Raw genomic sequence first — 9,452 nt, forward strand, 5'->3', positions numbered from 1 at the left:
GAGATGTGTTGGAGGGCATCTTTAACCACGTGGGAAGGGAAATTGCGGTCTCTAAAGAAGGAGGCCATCTGGTGTGTTCTGTGGTGGAACTGGTCCTCCTGGGAGCAGATACGGCGGAGGAATTGGGAATACGGGATGTCCTGGGCCTCCTTCACTGCCACTCCCTCACCACCAGATGCCTGGAGGAAGAACGCCTCATCTTCCGCCTCGGAACACTTCAACCCTAGGGCATCAATGTGGACTTCAACAGTTTCCTCCAATGCTGCCTGATCTGCTGTGCTTCTCCAGCACCACAGTCTTGACACTGATTAGGGATAGTCAACATGGCTTTGTGAATGGGAAATCTGGTCTCATGAACTTAATCGATTGAATTTTTTGAAGAAGTGCCAAAGAAGATTGATAAAGGCAGAGTAGTGCACTTTGTCTGTATGGACTTCAGTAAGGCATTCCACAAAGTTCCATTTGGTGGACTGGTTAGCAAGCTGAGATCATTTGGAATACAGGGTGAACTAGCCATTTGGATACAAAGTTGGCTTGAAGGTAGGAGACAGAGGGTGGTGGTGGAGGGTTTTTCAGACTGGAGATCTGTGACCAGTGATGTGTTGCAAGGATCAGTGCTGAGTCCACTGCTTTTCATCATTTATATAAATGACTTGGATGTGAACATAGGAGGTTTAGCTCGTTAGTTTGCAGATGACATCAAAATTGGAGGTGTAGTGGACAGTGAAGAAGGTTACCTCGGAGTACCATGGGACCTTGATCAGATGGGCAAATGGGCAGAGGTGTGGCAGATGGAGTTTAATTTTGATAAATGTGAGGTGCGGCATTTTGGTAAAACAAATCAGGACAGGAATTATACACTTCATGAGAAAGTTTGGGCAGTGTTGCCAAATAAAAAGCCGTTAGGTGCAGGTTCTTAGTTAATTGAAAAGTGGAAAGGGTACTGATAAAGGCGTTTGGTACAGTTGCCTTTATTGTTCAGTACATTGAGTATAGGAGTTGTGAGGTCATGTTGCAGTGGTACAGAATATTGGTGAGGTCACATTTTGAATGCTGTGTTCAATTCTCATCTCCCTGCTATTGGAAAAATGTTGTGAAACTTGAGAGGGTTCAGAAAAGATTGACAAATATGTTGCCAGGGTTAGAGGGTTTGAACTATTGGGAGAGGCTGAAAAGGCTGGAGCTGTTTTCCCTGGAGTGTCAGAGGCTGAGGAGTGACCTTATTGAGGTTTATAAAATCATGGAGGGCATGGATAGGATGAATTGTCAAGGTCTTTTCCCCAGGTTAGGGGACGTTCAAAACTAGAGGGCATAGGTTGAAGATGAGAGGGGAAACATTTAAAAAGGACCTACAGGTTAACCTTTTCATGTAAAGTGTGATGTGTGTATGGAATGAGCTGTCAGAGGAGGTAGTTGAGGCTGGTAGAATTAGAACATTTAAAGGGATTTGGATGAGTACATGAATAGGAACAGTTTAGAGGGATATAAGCCAAATGCTGGCAAATGGGACTAGACTTAATTTATGATATTTAGTCAGCATGGACAAGTTGGACCGAAGGGTCTTTACCACGCTTTATATCTCTGTCACACTATCTGTTCATAACATGGTCCATGTGTAGTACTGGCCCATAGTGAGGATGGTTTTTATTTATTGTGTGGACCCAGGACTGTGCTAAAGATAATCAATTCAGAACACATCTACCTGCGCAAACTGTACATCCATAAGGTGTTTTGAGCCATTAGCAATGGCAGATTCAGTTAAACATGAAAATTACAGCATGTAAGGTATACACTCAAATTTACAGATTCTGTTCACTACAGTTGTACATATTAAATGCATACTAATTTTGAACAAGTTTTTGTTTATAATGCAATATCACTTGAATGGTCAACTTCATAGTTGCGGTTCTGGAATCCACATTATAGGAGCGATGTGATTGCATTGGAGAGGGTGCAGATGGGTGCATTTCTCCATCAGATGTTTTTCTGTGAATCTGTGCTCAATCCCTCAAGCCATGATAGAAATTTGGTCAGATGAGGCAGTAATGCTTTTAATAATCCTGTTAATACCTTAGATCAAGCAACTCAAAACTGGCCACCTTGACTGTGGGCCAAAGGTAGTAGCATTAATGCCTCTAATAAACCTATTAATACCTTAGATCAAGCAAGGATTCTGGGTAATCCAAGATGGAGGACAGGAAAAATTTCTGGCTGTAACAGCTGCTCCTTATTTGAGGTATTTTAGGGCTGGAGGTGATTTCCTCGAATTGTAGGAGCAACAATTACTGTTTTTTATACTATTGCATTGTTTTGGAATTTTGGAAAAAAAAAGTCAAACAACAGCAGTTTTAAAAGGGAGAAGAACAGACAAAGGAAGCACAAGGTGAGTTCATTGCAGGGGGGGTAAGAGAGAGAGAGAACGAAACTGCAGTTACTGCCTTTACTGATTGAATTCATGTATCGCTGGATATCGGAGTGCATCTGGGAAAATTAACAAACAGTGAAATTCACAACTGATCTTGGAGGAACTGTTGGGCGAAGTTCACAGCACAGAATCAGATAAGTTAATTGTTTTAAGTGTGGCCTACAGAGAATCTGCAGGTGAGGTGCCGGAAGACTGGAGGTTGGCTAACATGATGCCACTATTTAAGAAGGGTGGTAAGGACAAGCCAGGGAACTATAGACAGTGAGCCTGACGGTGGTGGGCAAGTTGTTGGAGGGAATCCTGAGGGACAGGATGTACATGTATTTGGAAAGGCAAGGACTGATTAGGGATAGTCAACATGGCTTTGTGCATGGGAAATCATGTCTCACAAACTTGATTGAGTTTTTTGAGGAAGTAACAAAGAGGATTGATGAGGGCAGAGGGGTAGATGTGATCTATATGGACTTCAGTAAGGCGTTTGACAAGATTCCCCACGGGAGACTGATTAGCAAGGTTAGATCTCGCAGAATACAGGGAGAACTAGCCATTTGGATACAGAACTGGCTCAAAGGTAAAAATCACACAACACCAGGTTATAGTCCAACAGGTTTAATTGGAAGCACACTAGCTTTCGGAACGACGCTCCTTCATCAGGTGATAGTGACTATCACCTGATGAAGGAGCGTCGCTCCGAAAGCTAGCGTGCTTCCAATTAAACCTGTTGGACTATAACCTGGTGTTGTGATTTTTAACTTTGTACACGCCAGTCCAACACCGGCATCTCCAAATCATGGCTCAAAGGTAGAAGACAGTGGTGGTGGAGGGTTGTTTTTCAGACTAGAGGCCTGTGACCAGTGGAGTGCCACAAGGATTGGTGCTGGGTCCTCTACTTTTTGTCATTTACATAAATGATTTGGATGCGAGCATAAGAGATACAGTTAGTAAGTTTGCAGATGACACAAAATTGGAGGTGTACTGCACAGCGAAGAGGGTTACCTCACTCAGATTACAACAGGATCTTGACCAGATGGGCCATTGGGCTGAGAATTGGCAGATGGAGTTGAATTCAGATAAGTGTGAGGTGCTGCATTTTGGGAATGCAAATCTTAGCAGGACATATACACTTAATGGTAAGGTCCTAGGAAGTGCAGGTTCATAGCTCCTTGAAAGTGGAGTCGCAGGTAGATAAGATAGCAAAGAAGGCGTTTGGCATGCTTTCCTTTATTGGGCAGAGTATTGAGTACGGGAGTTGGGAGGTCATGTTCCGGCTGGTACAGGACATTGGTTAGGCCACTGTTGGAATATTGTGTGCAATTCTGGTCTCCTTCCTATTGGGAAGATGTTGTGAAACTTGAAAGGGTTCAGAAAAGATTTACAAGGATGTTGCCAGGGTTGGAGGATTTAAGCTATAGGGAGAGGCTGAACAGGCTGGGGCTGTTTTCTCTGGAGTGTCAGAGGCTGAGAGGTGACCTTATAGAGGTTTATAAAATCATGGGGGGCATGGATAGGATAAATAGGCAAAGTCCTTTCCCTGGGATCAGGGAGTCCAGAACTAGAGGGCATAGGTTTAGGGTGAGAGGGGAAAGATATAAAAGAGACCTGCAGGGCAACTTTTTCACACAGAAGGTGGTATGTGTATGGAATGAGCTGCCAGAGGAAGTGGTAAAGGCTAGTACAATTGCAACATTTAAGAGGCATTTGGACGGGTATTTGAATAGGAAGGGTTTGGAGGGATATGGGCTGGATGCTGGCAGGTGGGACTAGATTGGGTTGAGATATCTGGTCGGCGTGAACAGGTTGGACCGAAGGATCTGTTTCCGTGCTGTACGGCTCTACAATTCTACGACAAGGGAATACCACCACCTGCAAGTTGCTGTCCAAGTCACTAGCCATTCTGAGTTGGAAATATATTGCAGATCTTCAGCAATACTTTCAGCAGAGTCTCCCATCTTTCCTCACACACCATTAACTGTCCAACCTCACTGAAGAATCCACATTTCTTGCAAAGATTGGCAGCAGAAAGCATCCTAGAGGGATGAGGCTCACTTTAGGTGTCAACATCACGTTCTCCTTTACACGCAGAAGCCAATCTGGATGCACAGAGGTCTTCCGCAGCTCTTAATAGGTGGTTTAGCTAAACAGTCTCTAATCATTCACTCTGTAGGTTTGCAGAGGTTTGATCTATTCTTTGGTTGTGCACTTTTTACAAAGTAAGTTTGGATTATAGGTTTTTACAATGGGAGAAAAAAATACTCTCAAACATAATCTTTGTATCATCGATAGTGACAGGTAAGGTGCTGGAAGACTGCAGGTTGGCTAACATGGTGCCACTATTTAAGAAAGGTGCGAAGGAAAATCCAGGGCAATACAGACCAGGCAGCCTGACATCAGTGGTCCCCAAGTTGTTGGAGGGAATCCTGAGGGACAGGATTTACATGTATTTGAAATGCAAGGACTGATTAAGGATAGTCAACATGGCTTTGTGCGTGGGAAATCCTATCTCACTAACTTACGATTGGGTTTTTTGAAGAAGTAACAAAGAAGATTGATGAGGGCAGAGTGATGGATGGGATCTATATGGACTTCAGTAAAGCATTCGACAAGGTTCCACATGGCAGCCAAGTTAGCAAGGTTAGATCAAATGGAATACAGGGAGAACTAGACATTTGGATACAGAACTGACTCGAAGATAGAAGACAGAGGGTGGTGGTGGAGGGTTCCTTTACACACTGAGAACCTGTGACCGGTGGTGTGCCACAAGGATTGGTGGTGGGTCCACTGCTTTTTGTGATTTTTAAAAATGATTTGGATGTGAACAGAGGAGGTATAGTTAGCAAGTTTGTAGATGACACCAAAATTGGAGGTGTAGTGGACAGCGAAGGTTACCACAGAGTACAACAGGATCTTGATCAGATGGGCGAATGGGCTGAGGAGTGGTAGATGTACTTTCATTTAGATAATTGTGAGGTGTTTAATTTTGGAAAGGCAAATTAGAGCAGTTTGTATACACCTAATGATGTTGGGGGTGGGGGAGGGAATCAGTTATAGGGGACATTAGAAAATCAAAATTAAAGCAGGAGGTAAGAGTACATGTTAGCAATGTGGCAGATGGTTACCAGACAATAAAGGTGAGGGACAGAAAGGTGAATATCTTAATGCACCATGGAATTCTTAAAAAGTAGGGAAATTTACCAGTGGAACAATTTTAAAAGTTTTGTATTTAAGTGCATGAAGCATTCAAAATAAAGTGGATCAACTAATCATGCAGATAGATGTAAATGGGTACAATATAATTGGGATTATGGAGACTTAGCCATAGGCTGACCATGGATGGGAACTGAGTGTCCATGGTGGTCAGTATTTAGGAAGGACAAGCAAAAAGAAGAAATGGTGGAGTGGCATTGCTGGTTAAAGAGAAAATTAACACAATAGTGATGAAATATATTAGCTCTGACAGGGTGGAGTCTACATGGGTTGAATTGAGAATACCAAGGGGCAAAACAAATTAGAGGATGTCCTATATAGACCACAAACTGATTGGCCCCAAGGTCCCGCACTTCCCGCGGGAGCCTGTGCCCCACAACCTGAGCCGCCTCCGGAATTTTAATTTTGTTCCCTTCCAGGGGGTAAAAAGGCGGGCCCTGTATAGACTGCTGCTGCACACCGTCCACCTCTTCTCCCTCATCCACCGTCTGGACACGCCTTGGCATGCCCATTTGCCACCGGGTGGTGGGGATCTCCAGTGGAGGACTCTCTACGTGGGAGTCCTCCCCCTTTCTCTCAGGGATCTGGGGTGGAGGGTGCTGCACACAGCAGTCCCCTGCAACCGCTCCTGATCTTCGGGCACCCGGTACGGAGGAGGGAGGGGAGATCTGAAGACCTCCTCGTAGGTCTGCTCCTGGGCCTGGCCAAACTGGCCATCAATATCTGACAGAACAACTCGAGAGCAGGCCATCTTAGACTGGGTACTGTGTAATAAGAAGGGAATCATGGTCAGTCTAGCTGTGCAAGACCCATTGGGATTGAGTGACCATAACATGATGGAATCTTTTAATATATCAAGATGGAGAGTGAGATAGTTGATTTGGAAACTAGGGTGCTGAATCTTAATAAAGGAAACTATGATGATATGAGGCATGAGTTGGCCTTGATAGATTGGGGAGAGTTACTTAAAGGGATGACAGCAGAGAGGAAGTGGGAAACATCAAGTAACACATGGGAGAAACCGCAACAACTGTTTATTCTTATCCGGCACAAAAGCAAAATGGGTAAGGCGGCCAATCCACAGATTACAAAGGAAATTAGCGATAGTATCTGACCCAAGGAAGAAGCATACAGATTGGCTAGGAAAAATAGTAGATCTAGATGATTGAGAGCAGTTTATAATTCATTAAAGAGCGATGAAGGAGAAACTACAGTTTGAAAGAATGCTTACAGGGAATATAAAGACTGACACTAAGAGTTTCTATAGATACGTGAAAAGAAAGAGATGAGTGAAGAAAATGTAAATCCCAACAGACAGAAATGGGGGAATTTATAATAGGGGTCAAAGAAATGGCTGTGCAACTGAATATGGACTTTGGTTCAGTCTTCACAAAAAAGGACACAAATTAGATACCAGAAATGTTGAATGCAAGATTTAGTGAGAGGGAAGAACTGAGGGAGATCAATATTAGTAAAAGAATGGTGCTGGGAAAATTGAGGGGATTGAAGGCGGATAAATCCCCAGGGCTTGATAATCCACATCCAGATTACTTAAGGAAGTGGCTCCAGAAATAGTGGATGCATTGGTGGTCAACTTCTAGGATTCTAGAGACTCTGGAAGAGTCCCTGCAGTTTTGAAGGTACCTAATGTTTCACCAATATCCAAAAGGGAGGTAGAGAGAAACCAGGGAATTACAGACCAGTAAGCCTAACATCGGTTGCAGGGAAAATCCTCAAATCCATTATCAAGGACCTTATAGTAGAGCATTTAGAAAGCAGTGGCAGAATCATACAGTGTCAGCATAGATATATGAAGGCAAAATCATGCTTGACAAACCTGTTGGAATTCTATGAAGATGTAACTTGTAGAATTGACAAGGGGGAGCCAGTTGACGAGGTATATTTGGAAAGCTTTTGACAAAGTCCCACATAAGAGATTATTGTGCAAGATTGGGGAAAGTGTTTTAAGATGGAGAGAAAACTGGTTGGCAGAGAGGAAACAAAATGTAGGAATTAATGGGTCCTTTTCAAATTGACAGGCAGTAACTAGTGGGGTGCCACAGGAATCAGTGCTGGGATCCCAGCTATTCACAATAAATATTAATGATTTAGATGAGGGAAGAAAATACAACACTGAAAGTTTGCAGATGAAACCAAGTTGGGTGCTTGGATGTGATGAGGATGCAGAGATCCTTCAGCATGATCTAGACAGGTTGGGCGAGTGGGCAGATGCAGTAAAATTTGGATAAATGTGAGGTCATTCACTTTGGAAGCAAAAACAAGACGACAGATTACTAAGTGAATGGCTGTAAATTGAGACAGGGAATGTGCAGTGGGACCTGAGTGTTCTTCTGTACTGGTTGCTGAAAGCAAGCATGCAGGTGCAACAGGCAGTAAAGAAAGCAAATGGTATGTTGGCCTTCATTGCAAGAAATCACTTACATGAATGACAAAAATTAGTGGACCCAGCACCGATCCTTTTGGCACACGACTGGTCACAGGCCTCCAGTCTGAAAAGGAACCCTCCACCACCACACTATGTCTTCTAACTTGGAACCAAATCTGTATCCAGATGGCTAGTTCTCCCTGTATACCATGTGACCTAACCTTGCAAACCAGTTTACCATGAGTAACCTTGTTAAACGCCTTACTGAAGTCCATATAGATCACGTCAACCGTTCTGCCCTCATCGATCCTCTTCATTACTTCTTCAAAAAACTCAATCAAGTTAGTGAGACATGATTTCCCAAACACAAAGCAATATTGACTATCCCTAATTATTCCTTGCCCATCCAAATACATGTAAATCTTCTCCCTCAGGATTTCCAACCAAGGGGCAGCACAGCAGCTCAGTGGTTAGCACTGCTGCCTCACAGCGCCAGGAACCAGAGTTCAATTCCTGCCTTGGTCGACTGTCTGTGTGGAGTTTGCACATTCTCCCTGTGTCTGCGTGGGTTTCCTCCCATAATCCAAAGATATGCAGGTCAGGTGAATTGGCCATGATAAATTTCCCATAGTGTTAGGTGCATTAGTCAGGGTTAAATATAGGGTAGGGGAATGGATCTGGGTGGGTTACTCTTCGGAGGGTCGGTGTGGATTTGTTAGGCCAAAGGGCCTGTTTCCTTACTGTGGAGAATCTGATCTAATTCAAAAGAAACTTGCCCATCACCGATGTCAGGCTCACCAGTCTATAGCTAAGAATGTGTTGCTGGAAAAGCGCAGCAGGTCAGGCAGCATCCAAGGAGCAGGAGAATCGATGTTTCAGGCCTGAGCCCTTCTTCAGGAAAGGGCTCATGCTCGAAACATCGATTCTCCTGCTCCTTGGATGCTGCCGGACCTGCTGCGCTTTTCCAGCAACACATTCTCAGCTCTAATCTGCAGTCCTCACTTTCTCCTCACCGGTCTATAGTTCACTTGCCTTTTCTTACCACTTTTCTTAAATAGTGACACCGTGTTAGCCAACCTTCAGTTTTCTGGCACCTCACCGTAACTATTGATGATACAAATATCTCAGCATGGGAGCCAGCAATCACTTCCCTAGCTTCCCAAAGAATTTGAGGGTACACCTGAGCAGGTCTTGGGGATTTATCCAACTTTATGTGTTTTAAGACATCCAGCAGCTCCTCCTCTGTTAGATGGACATTTATTCAAGATTAGAGTAGATTAGATTAGATTACTTACAGTGTGGAAACAGGCCCTTCGCCCCACCAAGCCCACACCGACCCACTGAAGCGCAACCAACCCAGACCCATTCCCTTACATTTCACCCCTTCACCTAACACTACGGGCAATTTAGCATGGCCAATTCACCTAACCTGCACAT

At 43.9% G+C, this 9,452-nt stretch overlaps 1 protein-coding gene across 2 annotated transcripts in view; it reads left to right on the forward strand.

The window, feature by feature from the left end:
• The window catches only part of LOC122553780 (acyl-coenzyme A thioesterase 1-like), a 42,120-nt gene that overhangs the window by 18,560 nt on the left and 14,108 nt on the right, over positions 1-9,452 (forward strand). The gene's annotated exons all lie outside the window — the stretch shown is intronic.

The sequence above is a fragment of the Chiloscyllium plagiosum genome, chromosome 10, assembly GCF_004010195.1.
Source record: "Chiloscyllium plagiosum isolate BGI_BamShark_2017 chromosome 10, ASM401019v2, whole genome shotgun sequence".
Taxonomy (NCBI): Eukaryota; Metazoa; Chordata; class Chondrichthyes; order Orectolobiformes; family Hemiscylliidae; genus Chiloscyllium; species Chiloscyllium plagiosum.